This window comes from Herpailurus yagouaroundi, unplaced genomic scaffold (assembly GCF_014898765.1).
Source record: "Herpailurus yagouaroundi ecotype Mexico unplaced genomic scaffold, PumYag 186, whole genome shotgun sequence".
NCBI lineage: Eukaryota > Metazoa > Chordata > Mammalia > Carnivora > Felidae > Herpailurus > Herpailurus yagouaroundi.
In genome coordinates, this window is record NW_024412417.1 from 38642352 (window position 1) to 38660504 (window position 18153).

Here is an 18153-nt window from a genome sequence, read left to right on the forward strand (position 1 = left end):
CAAATATTTGGATGAGGAGAAATGTAGGACGCCGATTTCTTAAGACCTAAGTCCATAGCATGTAGTGAGAACTGCCACCTCAGAAATTAAAACGCTTGCTCACCAAGATGATGTAGAGGCTGCGTTACGTGATATCAGTTCCATGGGGGGGTGTCCAAACATCAAAATCTCAACGTGGTCAAGGGAATCAAGGGCATCTGAAGAGGTTCTGAGTTAAGAGGAACTTCTGGAGCGCCTGGGTGGCTCAGGTGGTTAAGTGACTTCAGCTCAGGTCATGATCTTGCAGTCTGTGAGTTCGAGCCCCTAGTCAGGCTCTGTGCTGACAGCTGGGAGCCTGGAGCCTGCTTTGGATTCTGGGTCTCCCCTTCTTTCTGCCCCTCCCCCACTTATGCTCCGCCTCTCTCTCTCTCTTTCTAAGAAACAAATAAACATTAAAAAAAGGGAGGAACTTCCACCAGTGGATATTACTATATTTTGGTAGAAGGCAGGAGTTTTATAAATGCAGCCCTTTAAGAAGGTGGGTTATATAGATTGGTGGGATTTTAAATCCCTCCCCCCCCTCGTTATGGAATATAGGCCATTAACACTTGATGGAATATTTCTCCTAAATGAGTCTGAGTTCAAGATCATAGACTCTGGGCAGCTTAAATAGACTGGTTAGCCTCACAGGGAACCTGACACTCATGTTTTTCAGGGTCTCTGAAATTAAGTAACCCGAATAAAATTAAGTGATACAGAGGCTAGAGATTTATGCTTTCTCAATTTTGTGGGTGTACTGTAGGTGCTGAAATAATATTTTCATCTTTGTTAAGTCTTTGGATTCCTTATGAAGGAGTGCTCATCAGAGATTTAGGGTTGGACTTCATACCAGTTTTGAGACCCTGACAGAAACACACTCGTTACAATAAGAGAGCCCACATTGTAGATGCTAAGGGAATCCCTCCCTCACCAGGCATCAAGAATCCTAAGAGAGATTGTGAGGAATAAGAAGTTAGAAAATATTTCGATTTATTTAGATTTTGCTCAGAATTTTTTGGACTTTGAATTTTCTCTGAGCATGACAATATTTTGTTTTAGGAATTAATTCCTTTGCATTGTGACATGCGAGGACACTTGACCTTTGAACATTGGTTTCTTCCTGTAGACCTGGAGAATCATTCAGGTGGCCATTTGATCTTTATTGCAGAACCTCTGATGAGCTCTCATGAAGAAGGAGACTGAACATAATTTGGTAGAATAGGGGATGAATTTTTCAGTTTTAGGTACAACATGGCCTTGGAGTTCATTTAAGTAATATCTGACACATGTTAGGGCTGCCTGCCCTATTGCGGAGGCAGAATGGTTACAGCTAACCCATAGGACACCCCGAGGTATGATGGTTGATATTGAAGGAGTGGCTTGATGAAGAAGGAAGCAAGAATTACTTGATAGATTTCCGATCTTCTCTCACAAGGGGTTGACTGTACCTTGGGGATCCTGGGTTAATGGTTAAGCACTACGAGTTAAGATTTTAAAAAAAAAAAAAAAGCATTTTGAAAGCATTTTGAAATGTTGGAGGGAGACCTCCTTTACCCTGGCCTTTTGCTTTCTGTGAAAGGATCCCCATTAGAATCACGTTCCTGGCCTCTCGTTCCACCTGTCATCGCTCCCTACCTCCAGCCAAATCAGAAGAGGGCTAAGCTATCTGATGGATGAATTTGGGAGAAAGAATTTGGAATGCATGGCTTATCTCTTCTGGGATCTGTATGCCTTTCCCTTAGGGAAGCCTTCTGACCTTCTCTCTCTACGAATAGTTACCTTCGTGGAACAGATCCCACCCTCCCGCTGCAAGGAGAGTCTGCAGGTTTAGGAACTAAGTTCATTTCAGAGGGATGTAACTAAGCACATTTGACTACTCGTCTTCAAATGTAGCTGTAATCCACGATGAGGCTAACATGGTTATCTTTAGGTCTTGCCTGCTTTGAAGTTGCTTTCAATGCATTGACTGAAACCCAATGGGTACAAAAACGCTAACCAAGGAGCAGAGGTCTGGGTGCTAAATCTAGCCTTGCCTCTGGCATGCTGCAGGTTGCTGGGGAGATCACGTCTTTTCCGGGGCCTGATTTGTCTTAGATGTACAATGAAGAGGTGGGACAAGATGCTCTCCAAGGCTTCTTCTAGCTTTCATATACTATGGCGTTAATGGGAGAACGTCAGCATGGGGCATGCTGGAGAATGCCAACACTGCCCCCGCAAGGTGGGGTGGGGGGCAGTTCATATTTGCAGTCTGAGTTGCCTTATCAGTTGACTTTGAACCTCATAGTTGTTGTCCGTGCATTGTTGATAGCTTGCTTTGGGGAACTGGCTTCCCAAACCGTGGTGCCACTTAATCACCAAATATGTAGCCAAATGATCACTGCTATTAGGGTCAGCCTAGCTGGAGCTAGTGAAATGCAAAATAGAACAGAGCCTTTTTTGGTGTCCCTACCATCTCATGTTTAGATATTTCTGATAATTAAGAGTTTGATAAAGGAGACTTTTTTTTCCCCCCCAGAGAAAGAATAAAAACGCTGCCAAAACCTCCAAGTGGGTTTTCGAATTTGGCTGGATTTAAGAAGGATGTCTACAAGTTTAAATTATCTCTTTCCCTTACGAATTATTTTAGGGCTGATATTCCTGCCTCCAGTCCTCATGATTTTGTGTTTTTCTCTTTGGCTCTCTCTTCCAGCCATCCTCTCTCTAGAGTCACTGTCTGTCTGTCACTTAATCCCCTTTATATTTCCAATCACCATAGTGCTTGGTACCTTGGCAATCTGCTTTTTATTCCAGCAAGATGCAGAGGGAGCTGATTTGGGAAGTTGGAAGCTGGAGGTAGAAAAGCCAGGATTTTGAAGCTTTTTTTTTTTTTTTTTTTTTTTGCATGTGATTTTTCTACGGAATGCAGTCGGCCAGGTCCACATAGACATAGAACCTCAGGTGCTTTGCATATTCTGTTCCCTGGCTTTGGAACGCCCACCTCCACTTTCCCTTTTCTCCCCCCTCTTGCGTCTCCAGTAAATACTCTTCCTGTTTTCATCACCTATCTAAAACCCACCATTCATCAAGTCCCAGCCAAGATGTCACTTCTGCAGGAGGCTTTCCTGGACCTCGGTCTGTCTGCTTCCACAGCTCCTTAGTGATGGTCACGTTTGCTGTCGCCTCTCACTGCTCTCCACACTGAGGCCCCTGGAGGCTGGGATTATGCCTGCCCGGCTCACCGCTGAATCGCACGTTCTAACAAGGTACTCGGGACAAAGTAGATGACGCATGGTTATTTACTCTGCAATTTATTGAACAAACTAATGAAGGGAGGTGTATGTTGAAGGCACATTCACCTCTCCCGATGTTTCCTTCCATGTGAAGAGATTTTTCATGACGGTGACAAGGCAAGTCGTGACCCTTCTGTCACTCCTCTTTATGGGAAGAAGAGTGGCTTCTTGAATGTGGGACCAGGAAGAGCATGCATACACAGCTCAGCCTCCCTCCTAGGAGCCCCGTGTCCACAGCACACAGAATTACTGCTCTGTTCCTCCCCCGCTCTGCATTTCAAAAGGGTATGTGGTTGGCCTGCGTTTTGAATTAGGAAGCCCTTTCTTGCCAGCCTAAATTCAGTTTTCATCGGTAACAAGGCTGCCGGAAATCCCTACCTGTCTTCTTGTTTGTCTAATGTTTTAATTGGCTCGGATCATGAGTGGAGCAGAGAAGGGATTATTTACCGGACCCCTCCAATCACAACAGAAGGCATGAGATTTTTAGCTCGCAAAGGGAACGTGGATTTTTAGAAAGTTAGAAGCGGTGCTGTAGTTAAGGCGAGGCCTTTGAAAAATATTGTGCCAGGAGCTAACGTGATTGGTTGCAGCAACCTGGCGAACAGTTGTTGGGGATCTGCTCAGTGCAAAGGGTGGCACTTGACATTGTGTGTGTGTGGGGGGGGATATAGAGACGGATGAGAGCTATTCCAGGCCTGCTGAAAGCTCACAGTCTATCAGTGAAGACAGACACATACATAAATAACGTTAATTCAAAAGCAAACTGTGATAAGTGCTGTCATGGGGGAATAAACAACACCCGCGGAGTTTGAGAGAGAGAGAGAGAGAGAGAGAGAGAGAGAGACTAATTTAAAATAAGGGTAGGGGTGTCTGGCTGGCTCAGTCCATGAAGCGTCCGACGATACGGCTCAGGTCATGATCTTGGGGTTTGTGAGTTCGAGCCCCGCGTCGGGCTCTGTGCTGACAGCTCGGAGCCTGGAGCCTGCTTCGGATTCTGTGTCTCCCTGTCTCTCCCTCCCTCCACCGCTCACTCTGTGTCTCCCTCTCTCTCTCTCTCTCAAAAATGAATGAACATTAAAAAAATAATAAAATCAAAATAAAGGTAGTGGGAACGTTTGTGACAGAGACTGGAATTTGAGCTGAGCCTTGGAGAAACATGTTGGAATGTGTTGGAACATGTTTAACCTGGGGCTTAGATCAGGGACGGGGGATCCCTGGATTCCCTGGCACCGAGCAGGGAAAGGCTTTGAACTGTGGTTAGTGAGGGGTCATACCTAGACGGAAGGTGCCACAGTGAAAAATACTCCCTAAAGATCCTCTGTCTGTTGAAAGGTAAGCAAATTGCATGGGGTAAATTGGTGGGCATGTTGTAACAATCTGGGTTGGAGAGTTTTTTGCCTTTTAAAGTTCTCTGAAATGTTCCCTTTATAACCATATCTCACTCTCCTATCCTTCCACCTGGACTAAAATAGAGTGTCCTATGGGGAGCCCCAGACAGGTGGCCTTTGCACAGGTGCATGGATTTTCCTCCGAATAATCCATCTAAATAGGATGTAGCTCCTCTGAGAAGCAGATGTGTGTGTATGTGTGTGTGCATGTGCACCTGCTCCATCTATCCGGATGGGGAAGGTGTATTTCTCTGGTTCACCATCACCCATGACCCTTGTCACATGTACCAAAGTATAAGAGAGAGACCAAGCATGGGATCTCTAAGAGATCAGAACTACCCCCAATCCCCAAGATTCAGGCCTCCGATGTACCTGTTGTCCTGAGCCGTCCAACTGCTCTTATCTATCATGCTGGACATTGGTTTTGCTATCCAGCATCTTGCGTTTTCCCCTTCGAACAGTGTCCTGACTTTCCTAGTGCTGTTTCTTCTCTCCAGGGGCAGTGGTTCATTCAGGGACGGGGCTGGGGCCTCAGCCATCTCATTGGGAAACCATCCCGACACTTGGTGCGACTGCTACGAAAGTACTCTTCTCTAGGGTCGCTGAGCTGGTAGGATAGGAACTTAGAGCCTGCTCACGCAAGGAGGAAGTCCGGCTGGGAGAGCACGACGGAAAGCAGAGCGTAACTACGGACAGAGAAAGACGTCGAAGGATAGTATATGCACCTTGTATTCAACCAAACTCGGAGCCAAATACATTCCTGGAATTTTAAGCGACACGACCTAACTCTTTCCTTTTTATGGCTCAAGCTGCTTTGAGTTAGAGCTCTATCAACTGTGACTGAAAGAGTGCCCATTCATTCACCCTAATGGAACAACACGTCTGAGAACTCTCATGTCTTTTCATCTTCCGATGTGCTTCTCTCTTTTCATTTTATGATCCCACTTTCATCTTTAGATGCCAGGCTGCCCTGGCTTGTTTCTGGACTTCCTATCCAGGCAAACAGTGACCCCGGGCCATGCGCCTTGCTCCGGGTCCTGGGAATCCGCTGAGGGCTGGAAGTGGACTTAGGTTGGCCTGAGAGCTTCTGCGTGTAGAGTCAAGGCAAACACAAACGACCAGTATCCGGGCTCTAAGTGGAATCAGACCAAATGGACAAACTTGCAGAGGCATCAGGTTCAAGTCCTTCAGTAACCCAGGCGCTGGGACTAGAACTAGAGACATAAAGACAATTTAATCCAGGATGGCAAGGCTGAGGATAGTGTCTGAGGGTTGGGGTCTGTTTTGGGAACAGAAAATAGTGACTCAGTAGAATATTCTTAGGGGACTTCTCAACCAGTTTCCTGGAGTGGTAATTAAGAGTCAATTTTGCAGAGATTTGAAAGCCAGACTGAGTAGTTGAGAATTTATAGTAGGAGAAATGGATCTTCGTGACTGTAATTCTGGAGGCGATGTGCAAGGGACGAGTGACAAGGAAATCCATTAGAAAGCTCCCTCTGAGGGACGTCTGGGTGGCTCAGTTGGTTGGGCGACCGACTTCGGCTCAGGTCATGATCTCGCAGTTTGTGGGTTCGAGCCCCGTGTTGGGGTCTGTGCTGATGGCTCAGAGCCTGGAACCTGCTTCTGATTCTGTGTCTCCCTGTCTCTCTACCCCTCCCCCGCTCACGCTCTATGTCTCTCTGTCTCTCTGTCTCTCAATAATAAATAAGTGTTAAAAAAAAAAAAAAAAAGAAAGAAAGCTCACTCTGATAGGGGATGACTCTGGCTTTGAGCCTGGGTGACTGGAGACAGCTCGCATTATACCCGAGGATAAGGGGGTCCACACGGGAAGCTGGTTTTGCAGGGTAAAGGGAGGAGATTTTGTTAGATTTTAGGTGTGGAATTGAATGTGCCAGTGAGGAACCCAAAGACTTGAGGATCCAGGCAGAGTTAGGGGTCATCCCCTGGAAAACAAAAAGCGAGGCCATGAGTGTGACTGATTGTTCTTAGGGAAAAGTGCCAAGAAAAATATGTCCCTTGATTCACTTGCTTTATGGAAGAGGAGTGGTAATCCATCTAATCGACGGCACATAAACTTCAAAAAATATACAGTGACTTAGGAGGAAACAGCGAAGCCTAGAACGGACTCTAATTGGCTGCGTGGAAGGATCCCCTTTGGGGAAGGTATTCAGAGCTTTGTTCCAGTTCATCACGACAGCAAAGCCGGTCTCCTCCAGAAGACCACACACAAACTTGGGCTTTGGAAACAATTGCGGAAAATTAGAAAAAAGGCCACTGCCACATAGAAAGCATCATTCACATTTTTATCTTTTATTTGCGACTTCGTGGCAGAGAGCCTTCCTGCAGGAATGGCGGCTGACAGATTGTATCGGGCTTGGAAGGAATGCGTGGACCACTTACTGATGTCAAGAAAAGAAATGTTGTGTTGCAGGCAGAAGAAACGACTGTCGGGGATTATTTATCATTGACCTTTCCCTCTCTCGTGTCCCTGGATTCTGTCTGTTATTAAGCCCTGACAGGGTTTTTTTTCTCTAATGTCTCTTGGAGCAGTTTGTCAACCCAAATGTATTATGAACCTACTGTGTGCCAAACTATACCAGACAATCTAAAGAGAGAGAGAGAGAGAGAGAGAGAGAGAGAGAGAGAATAAGAAATGGTTTCTAACTTCAGCTTACTCAGAGCCAGGCAAGAGAACCGAGAAAACACAACCCTCTTGCTGGTGGCTCCAGGAATACAATGCTGTGTTAAAGGTAATGATGGACAGATGCTTTCTATTTTGGTTGACAGAAAGGATTTTTCTCCCAGGGAGTGATATTTCCTATGTGATTTGTGATATGACCAAAAATATGAGGAAGAATATTCTAGAAACATGGGAGAAGCGCATCCGGGTGGGGGAATAACATCGGATAATATTACTTTATTAACCCATTCAGTCATAACCAAAACTTATTAACGTCCCAGACATGGTACCAGGCACTGGGGATCGAGAGATAGATGAAATGCATACGGAGCAGTGATTGTTATTTTTAGAATCCGTTCTCTATGCCCGAGACATTAGTCTTACCCATTTCTCTTTGTCTTTCTTGGATCCCAGTTTCTGTTGACACTTAAAAAACATATAGACCATTCTAGTATCTCTGATGGCTGACCCGAGCCCCTTTGTAACATGAGCAAACCGTCTCACAACGAGAGCATTGTTTGGTAGGGCGTTTCATTCACTTTTTGCAACCTCAGTGTTTTCTGTCTAGGGAACTAATGATCTCTCTTTCCCAGGCAGGGGACGAGCTGGGATGGTCCTTGTAACTTCGGATACCCAGAGCAATTAGAAGGCCTCCAGCTACGCTGCCTGGAGAAATGTTCTGATTTCAGTGCTGTCACACACAATCCTGCCTTGGTCAAGACGAAGCGGTGTTTGAAATGACAACATAAGCCCTCTGCCCCATGTGGCGGATGTAAAAATAGACCCATTGCTGCCGGGAGTGCAATGGATTTTACCTTTCAGGTTCTTGGATTTTCCGCTTTTCTTTTCCCAACTTCCTTCCCCACCCCAGCCTGAGAGCCTTCAATACACATAAATAAAGTCCAGTCCAGATGCTAAGAAACGGGCATGCTCTGGGCTGCCCTGGGACCATGTGCCGTCACGGTCGTGACTCAGTTTATCATTTTCCGGTAGCCAGGCCAAGTAAGTCTGGGCCAGGAGACACCGTGAGGAAGCGCAGCTCATTCTGTCAGCCTCTTCCTTCCACAGGGGGTGAAACCGAGCATCGGACTGAATTTTAGAGCAGACTGACCAGATGCTGTGACATCGCATGGACACAGTCCCATGTGACTCCTCCGCCACCCAGGCAGACGGAAGCACCTCCCGTCCATCAGTTGTCAGCCTCACAGCACCTTCCTGGTGTAGTGACAGGAACAGATGTGTCTTCTGACCTTCATCTTCCTTGTGCTCTGGTTCCATTTTTCTTCTAGTTGGAGAGGATTCATTTCTTTAAACTCAACCTTGAATCGGTTTTCAGGCTCTACTGATTCCTTCTGTGTCCTCTCTCTCCTATCCAGCCCTGCTTTCCCTCCTCACTCTCTACCAAACTCAATCATTTGTTGCCTTATATCAAGACGTGTTGCCCAACTGCTTCTAGATACTATCCCTTAATCCGTACTTCCCATGGCCTCTACTGGGTTTGTATCTTCCTTATTAAAAATGGCCGATGGCTCCCATAAATGCCACATATTCAGGATGATTCAGAATCCACTGCTCTGCCTTTCTCCACTGACCCAGTGCTTCTGATTCCACGTTCTGTGCTTGTTATATCCATACTAGGGAAGACTGCCCTCTCTGTCCAAAGCCATTTGTCTGGTTGCCTCTGTCCTGTCTTTATGGTGCCCTTGAAACCAGCCCTGAGGGACGGCCAGACAAAATGCCCTCAGTGTTAAGAAGAGGCTTCCCCTTCATCAATCTGGCAGAGTCTGCTTGACTCCATATGTCATATGTCATTGTCCTAAGCCTCCTAATATGACAGTGATGCCACAGGCATTTCCCTGGATCCAGAGCACTTTCCTACAACCAGGAGGAACAAAGTAGCTTGAGTTTGGGGAGGGCAACAGGAATTCCAATGACAACTATTTCAAGAGGCAAGAGAAAGTTAACTTTATTGAGTATCAGGACTCTCTACGCCAGGAGCAAAGCACACCTACCACCCATTTTCCACCTCCCCAGGACTCCGATTCAAATGGTTATTTGGGGGGGAAATCTGGCTGTAAGAAAAAGCAAGAGTGATCTTTAAGAGGAAAATAAATGTGGAAAGATCTTGTGAAAAGATATCATAAAATCTAAAAATCTCTGCCTGATTTTGGGCAATGCTTATTTGCAAGATGCCTCATATATATTATCTCATTAAATCTTCACGATGACCCTACTGAGTACATGTCGTGTCCTTGTCAAAGACAAGGACACTGACGCTCAGCCCTTAACCAAATCCATTCAGGTTATGGATAAAGAAGCCAGGATTAAAGCAAGATTTAGGTAATTTCCATATTAGTATAACCTCCAGTGCCACCTTCGTGGCCACCAGGGACAGCCCCAGGCCATCATTCATTAAACTAATATAACAAATAGCTATTGAGCACCTCTGATGTCACCATGCCATGAGTAAGGGGTCAGGCATTCAGTGGTGAAGAAGACATTTTTTAGGCATCAAGAATGTTAATGTTCTCACTAGGCAATTGTAGGTAAGAAGAGATATACAGGCAATTAGAATACAGAACGACAATTACTGTGATGAGGTAAACAGCATGCCACGTACAAGTGATGCTTTTTGGAAGAAATGGTGTCACAGTGGACACTTGAAGGATGAGTAAAAGGGAGTAAAACAAAGGCCGAGTAAAGAAGATCTCAAATGAGCACAGACGCATGAGAGTTACTGGAATGCAAATATACAGACAGGAGGTAACAGAGACCCGAGACTCAAAGAAGTGACCGAAGCAGGCAGTTTTTATACCTTTTAGAGAAACGATACATTTGTGAAGAATTGACGGGACAGAGGAGTTTGGGCTTGGAGTAGCAAATTAGTGAAGAAGTAACAAGGCTTGTTTTCACAGTCTTCTTGGCCCTAAATCCCCTGTCTGTGATGATAAGGGCGTCTGTCTCTCTCCTGATACCCAGAGGGCATCTTTCACATGGGAGACTCATTTCCTGCTTTCAGGGGGACAAAGGAGGGACAGTTGTCCTTCTTATGCTGGCTGTTTCTTAAGTCACTGTAATTCAAGATGATCAATATGCCAAAGTGGCATATTTGGGGGCAGCCTGCCCTGAACCCCCATTCACAGACAAGTGCTGATATGATCTGGAGTAGAGTAGTTGTCCTGGAGAGAAGTGGAGATATTTGGAAGTTGTGGGAGGCAGATTTGATGACAATTGCCCCAGAGAGTTGCCTGAGAGTGTAGCCAGGCAGGATGCAGGCTTGCTTCTCTTGAGAAGCTTCTAGATGAGATCTCTAGGCCTGGGAGCTGGAGGACGGCTGGACACTGTCCTCCATGAGATGCTCAGAACTCATTCTCCTGCCTACTTCTGCCCTTGTAGAAGTCCAAGCCTATCTTCTCCGCCATACTCTGAACTCCTATCCCCTTGCTGATGGGTGTGATATTTTACCCTCCCCTACCACTTCCCAACTCAATTCTTGGAAGCATTCCATTGTGTCCCCTGAGGTCCCCAATCCTTGAGCAGTGCATTCCTTATCTTTAACCTCATTTTGGCATATCCATGAATACTTTCCTCACCACTTCTCACTTCCCGAAACACAACTTGTGCTTAACAGATATTTGTTGAAGGTGACATTGGAAGCATCTAGACCTTTCTGACTTCTAGTGTCTTACTCAGACTGTAAGCTTGTAACTGAGGCAAGCAGGGGAGTGAATGTATCATCTATCAGGTGGGATGGTGGGGAGACAGAGTTCAACTCAATGTGGTGGGCAAGGGGGGTGGGAATGGCTGCATTTTGGGCATGATCCAGGTGAAGGACCTGGGGGTTCTCATAGGTAAATGTCAAGGAGGTAGTTGGTATTTACTAGAATGTGGAATGGAGGTCTGGACTGAAGCAAGGATTTGGGAGTCGGCCATCCAGATGGTAACTGAAACTCATTAATCCCACCCGGGATTTTTCCTTTTGGTGCCAAATAATGGTACCGCCCCCCTTCATGGACGCAAACTTTCTGACCACAGCCAAATGGTCCGAACTGGGAGAGCAGCCCTCCGGGTTGAGAACACCAGTTATCTGTGTTATTGAAGGATGGTTTGGAATGTGTCAAATGGCTTCCGGAGAACATGTGGTGAAAATCATAGTGTTAAAACAAGATTTGGGCTCAATGGCTATAAAAGACAATGGCTGCTTCCGTGGATGTTGTATGTATGGAGCTCCTTTTATGGACCAGGCACTTTACTATCTTATTTCACTTAGTCTTGGCAGATGCGAGGTTTTTACACGTGCTTATGGATTGGAATGCCCTTCTTCAGTCCAGGAAGAGCATCCAGATCTTTTTTAAAGTTTTAACGCAACAATGTAGAACCAAGTACCTAACACTTGAGATGTGCTCAAGAAATACCCGTTCACTGCCTTCTATTTCAGCCATCAGGGGTTTTTGACTTTAGAGTTACCCGCGGGCCTTGTACCATAGCAACTTCCAGGCAGATGAACGTGACTTTCTTCTAGAAAGTCACGTAGGCACGTATGTCTGTGTTTTTGCAATGCTCAGGCACGTGGCTTGCACCTCACGTTACCTAGCGAGATAGGTAAGCTCTGCTATTAAGAGGTAAGCACGCATGGGCGGAGTCTAATTGGCGTCAAAGCGATAATGTTCATTCGATAGGTCACAGTATGTGTAATAATAGAAGCGTCTGCAGGAACAATTAGTCTTTTTAACAGCTAAGCTGGACACTAAGGAAATCAGCACAAATATGGGAAAACTTGGGGTAGCACAATTCACATGCAAACGCACACATTCTATATACAGACTTTCCTTGACTGACTATGGGGCTGTGTTCCAACAAGCCCATCATAAGTTGAAAATATCCTAGATCCCAAATGCATGTGATACGCCTAACCTACCAAATATCAGAGCCTAACTTAGCCTAACTTAAACACGCTCAGAACACTTAGATTAGCCTACAGGTGGGCAAAATCATTCAACACAAAGCTTATTTGATAATAAGGTGTTGACTGTCTCCTGTAATTTATCGAGCACCGTGCCGAAAGTGACAAACGGAATGGTTCTAAGTGTATCAGTTATTTATAGTCATGATAGCTGGCTGATTGGGGGCTGTGGCTCCCTGAGGCTGGCCAGCATCACGAGAGAGGACTTTACTGCCTGTTGCCAGCCCGGAAAGGATCCAAATTCACATTTTGACGCATGGCTTCTGCTGAATGGCTATCTCTTTTGCACTATCATAAAGTTAAAAGTCCTAAATAGAAACATCGTAAGTCAGAAACTGTCTGTAGAGACATGGACCCATCTGTCAATCTACCTGTCTCATACCAGCCGTCAGAGCATATCATTATTTGTTCTTCCACATCCTGCTAGAGACAGGGATTTAAAAAAAAAAAATCTTAACGTTTCTTTATTTTTGAGAGAGAGAGACACACACACAGAGTGAGTGGGGGAGGGCCAGAGAGAGAGGGAGACGCAGAATCTGAAGCAGCCTCCAGACTCCGAGCTGTCAGCACAGAGCCCGACGCGGGGCTCGAACCCACGGACCACGAGATCATGGCCTGAGCTGGAGTCGGATGCTTAACTGACTGAGCCGCCCGGGCGCCCTGACAGGGATTTTGATTTACAGATTGTTGCTGCGTTTTTCATCCTCTCCTTTCCAATGTTTGCATTCAGAAATTAAAAATAAATCCAAGGGAAGCACGTATTGGTTTTAATTTTCTGAGATCCCTGAGGTAGTGGTTGGATCTAGGGATGAGGGATGGGTATTAATTTGTTTTCAGAGCTTGAAGTCTACTTATCTATTTGTAACAAACTGCAAAAACATTTGCGGACGCTTTCCCTAACGTTTGGCCTCTCTCTTGCCTGGTTTCCCCCTCTGTCTGAGTTGGAAGGTATTGAGTTCTAGAAGTGCAGAGTTTGAGGGGAACTTGGAGATGTTTTTGTGCAATTGCTTATTTTAAAGAAGAGGACACTGAAGTCCAGAGAGGGAAAGTGACCTTTCCAAGATCATAACTACACAGTCGTAGGGTCTCTTAATTCCTATTCAGGATTTTTTTTACAGGATTTAACTAGTATTTTCGCTTATGCTGCTACCTTGCTTGGTGTGAAACCTAGGATCCTCATATGCTTTTTTTTTTTTTTTTAATGTCTTAATGTTTATTTATCTTTGAGAGAGAGACAGACAGAGCAGGAGCGGGGGAGGGGCAGAGAGAGAGGGAGACACCGAATCTGAAGCAGGCTCCAGGCTCTGAGCTGTCAGCACAGAGCCCGACGCGGGGCTCGCACCCAAGAACCGTGAGATCGTGACCTGAGCCGCAGTCGGACTCTTAACCGACTGAGCCACCCAGGCGCCCCACGATCCTCATATCTTGAGCCATCCCCCACCCCGTGCCAAGATTAGGTGTATAATCTGACGCCACGGTGACCCAGTCTTCAGCCCTCTCACCCGTGCACTAGCACACCAGGAAAACTTTTCTCCAAGCCTTTACTGCTGCTCTTCCTTCTCCCTAGACACCCCCCCCCCCGCCTGGAATATGCAGGGTTTGCTCCCTCAACACCTTGAGGTCTCTGTCCAGATGTCAGCCTGTCACTGAGCCCTTCCCCGATTAGCTTATTCAAAATAGCCACCCTCCGAAATAAGTGGTGAGGATTAAGGAGAGCACTTGTCATGATGAGCCCTGGATGGTATATGGACTTTGAATTGAATCTTTATATTGTACACCTGAAACTCATACAACACCGTCTGTTAACTATACTTGGACTAAAATTAAATGATGACAAAAAATGAAACAAAACAAAATGGCCACTGTGTCCCCAGAACTCCTCATTTGTAATTCTCTGCTTATTATGGTATTGCAGCATATTATACTTGTTTTGGTATATTGTCTGTCTTCTCCTGAAAGGATGTGGATCTCATGAGGGCAGGGTTTTTTGTCTGTCTTTATCTTTGTTCCCTGCGCAGCACCTGCAAAAGTGCCTGGCACATACAGAACTCAGTAAATATTTATTCAGTGTGTGAATGAATGAATGAATGACAAGCTTCTTATCAGACTATACTGTATTTCAGTGTCCTCAGTGGCCCTAGCATGCCCGACACTATGGCCATAAGGAAAGTAGGTGGGAGGGGCGCCTGGGTGGCGCAGTCGGTTAAGCGTCCGGCTTCAGCTCAGGTCACGATCTCGCGGTCCGTGAGTTCGAGCCCCGCGTCGGGCTCTGTGCCGACCGCTCAGAGCCTGGAGCCTGCTTCGGATTCTGTGTCTCCCTCTCTCTCTGCCCCTCCCCCGTTCATGCTCTGTCTCTCCCTGTCTCAAAAAAAAAAAAAAAAAATTAAAAAAGGAAAGTAGGTGGGAAACTACTTGTGGAACATGTGCAAAGTAGCAGGTGTATTCTAGATGCATTCACATGTCTTCACTTAAACCATACAGTGACTTTAGAGGCAGGATTATTATCCCCGTTTACAGATGAGACAACTGTGGGTCAAAACTATAAGACACCAGCAGACAAAAACTTGTCCCTGGTAAGCATCGGTAGTAAATGTTGGAAACAGAACCTGTACTCTGTTATGTCTTTTGCCAGAAGTTATGTCATCGGATGTGCTTCCTTCTCTCCAATGTACAGCCCACTGGTAGGGACAGTTAAATGAATCCCAAATTACAACATCTTCCAGACTGTGGCCCCTGTTAGTTGCACACATGCCGCAATGGGGGGACAAAAGCCCTGTCCTCTCAGATTGAGGCGGGCAGGGTTATAAAGACTTCCCAGCAGAGCGACGAGGAAGTGGAATTTTGCAGTTGGGGCATGAATCAGGCAATTCAGCACTCCCTTACAATTTGCTACCTCTTTGCTATTAAGCAAGTTATGTTGCCCCTTTGAGTCTCGGTTCTCTCATCTATAAAATATAGTAATTTTAGCCCCACATGTTCGTAGGGCGCATGGAATTACTTGTACAATTCCCAGCTCCTTGGCCCAAGGCAAATGTTCCCAGGTATTAGTGTTGTCTCCACAAGGACAAGCAGAGTAAAGAGAGCTTGAACCAAGAAATTAGTTTTCCCTGGAAAGATGTGATTTAGTTGGATACATCCTTCACTTTAGGCCATGGGCTGCTTTGAGAGTAGTTTTCACAGGTGACTTCCAGAAATTCAAACTCGAAATAACTTCATTATGGGCCCATGCTACTGCCCTAAGGCTTGAAATAAAAACATCTAACGTCTTCTTTATCTGATGTTCACCAACCCTTTAAAGGGTAGACAGAGCCCAGATGTTCAGCAACTTTTATTGCTTACGCTGCTGTTTATACAACTCGGAGGAGACTATTACAATCCCAATGTCCCCGTGCTTACCCCAGGAAAACAGAAGGTAATTATCATTTCTCTGAGCGTTCCGAGGGCTTTGAAACATTTTTCATCACCAAAGTATAAAAGGGAGGTAATTTTCATTTTATTTGTTTAGTTCTTGATTGTTTCTTCCTCTCTTTTGGGGGGGGGGCGTTGAATCACAAAAGAGAGTGTTGCATAGCGAATTTGGCTTGGTATTAAAACAAAACTCTGTCCTCAGCTTGTTTTCGAAAGTCCACCATGGCATTGTTTCCTGGACTGGGTGGTACAGTGGCCAGGTCTTAACTAAGGTTAAAGTAAACATTGGCTAATGAGATCTGGTTTTGTTGTTTAGTTTTTATTTGAGAGCCATAAACCCAACTCTGCAATCCAGCTAGACTTGGAGAGGAGCGAGGAAACCACGGAACCCATAGGACTGCAGTGAGGCACAAAGAGGACAGGATATTCCTAGCAGATGGGGGGTGAAGGGGTGCTCCCCCGCGCTACAGAAGGAATGATCTGATCGTTGAGAGAAAACACAAGTCAAACTTATTAGATTTGTCCACAGTCAGCAATGGTGATCTTCTTACTGGTCTTGTCATTCCTGGATCCAGGGCACTCCATGGCTGTCACAATATCGATGCCCTCTGTCACCTAGCCAAAGACCACCTCCTTGCCATCCAACCAGTCCGTCTTGGCAGTGCAGATGACAAACTGGGAACCATTTGTGTGAGACCCAGCATTTACCATGGACAAGGTGCCAGGACCCCTATACTTCAGGATGAAATTCTCATCTCAGATTTCTCCCCAGAGATGGGTTTACCACCAGTGCCATTATGGCGTGTGAAGTTACCACTTGGGTATGTGAATCCTGGAATAATCCTGTGAAAGCAAGAAACTTTATAACCAGATTCTTTCTCCCCAGTGCTCAGAGCATGAATTTTTTTTCTGCTGTCTTTGGAACTCTGCAGACAGCTCACAGGAGACGTGGCCCAAGGGCTTGCCGTCCTCGGTGATGTCGAAGAACAGGGTGGGGTTGACCACGGCTGGGCACCGTGTGGGTGGCTCTGGGGCAGCAGGGTATGCAAGGCCAAGGTCTGGTTTTCTAAACTCTTGCTTCTGAGCAGAAGAAAATGCAAAGACTAAAATAAGGCAATCTGGAAAATCCAATGTGGATTCCAAATCTCCCACTCTGTCCATATCCCCAATCTGCTGTTCTTGGAGGGGAGTCTGAGCAATGTTGGAGCTGCTTTGAGTGCAAAATACTGTGCTCTCAGCTTTGGCACGGACCTGATCTTCGATCTTTCCTTGGTGAGAATGAACTGCCTACATCTGGAGCACCTGCTTGTGTGTCCAACTCTAGGTAAGCTCTGCATCAGTGGCCCTGGGGATGTAGCCTAGGAATCCATTTTTTTTTTCTCCTTAAATGAGTTCCCCAAGGTATTCTTATTCATCTTGAAGTGCACAGATTGGTTAGATGTGTGTGCACACATCTGCTAGTTTCCCAACAGCTGGATAGAAACTAGTTTGGTTCGGTTAGGAAAAGAACCCCCCTCCCCACCGCACCAATCACCAAAATTAAAAAAGAAAGATGGTTTGTAAGAAGCCTGCTCATCTCAAAACCTCCCTTGTCTCCTGCTTTTCATCTGTGTGGTGTTCTCTCTCTCGTGATTACAAAGCGTTCCAAATGGTTGCAGTCATTTTGAGCATGTTCCCTGAGATCACATCTCTTCCAAGCTCCGGGGAGAAGAGGAGGTCAGAAATAAGTTCCTGAAGTGGGAGCTCGCCTTGCAAGGACGCAGCTCTCTGTAACTCTGGCCTTGGCCTCCTTTCCTTTAAGCAACTCCTTCCCAGCTTGTTTGACTCTTTACCCACAACCCTTCAATGCTCCCAGCTGAAATTCGTCACTACGCCCTCTCCTAGCCAGTGAAGCTCCTAATCTAGTTTGCCTCACTTATTCCTGTCTCCCTTGCAATGAGTTAAATCAAAGGAAAAGTCATTTGCGTCGTGCTCTCCAAAGCATTTGCACATACGTGACCTCAGCACTCTTCACAATATACTCTAGTTGGGCATTGGAATGCTTTCTCCTTGGTTTACGAAAAGATGCCATGGCTTCAAAGATTAAGTGACTTTCCCAAGATTAGGAAACTAGTTAGAGGTAGAAACAGAACATCTTCTTATAACATTGTTTTGTGTGTGTGTGTGTGTGTGTGTGTGTGTGTGTGTGTGGAAATTATGGAGTCTTATGCCTATTTCGTTAAACCACAAAATTGTTTAAATTAAGCAGCTATATGTACCAGAAGCATATTAGATACTTTGGAATATAAGAATATCAGCAGAGTATCTTCCATTAAGAAATTTACAGTTTTTTTAGATCGTAAATCATAAAAAAAACCAACTTTCACCCTGGCTGGCTATGGTCTGAATGTTTATGAGCCCCCTCCCCACCTTAAATTCATAAATTGA

The 18153-nt window shown here is 45.6% G+C and overlaps 1 pseudogene; it reads right to left on the bottom strand.

Annotated features, from left to right (window-relative positions):
- Positions 1–16239: 16239 nt before the first annotated feature.
- On the bottom strand, positions 16240–16887 carry LOC121043080 (peptidyl-prolyl cis-trans isomerase A-like; annotated as a pseudogene).
- Between the last annotated feature and the right edge of the window lie 1266 nt (positions 16888–18153).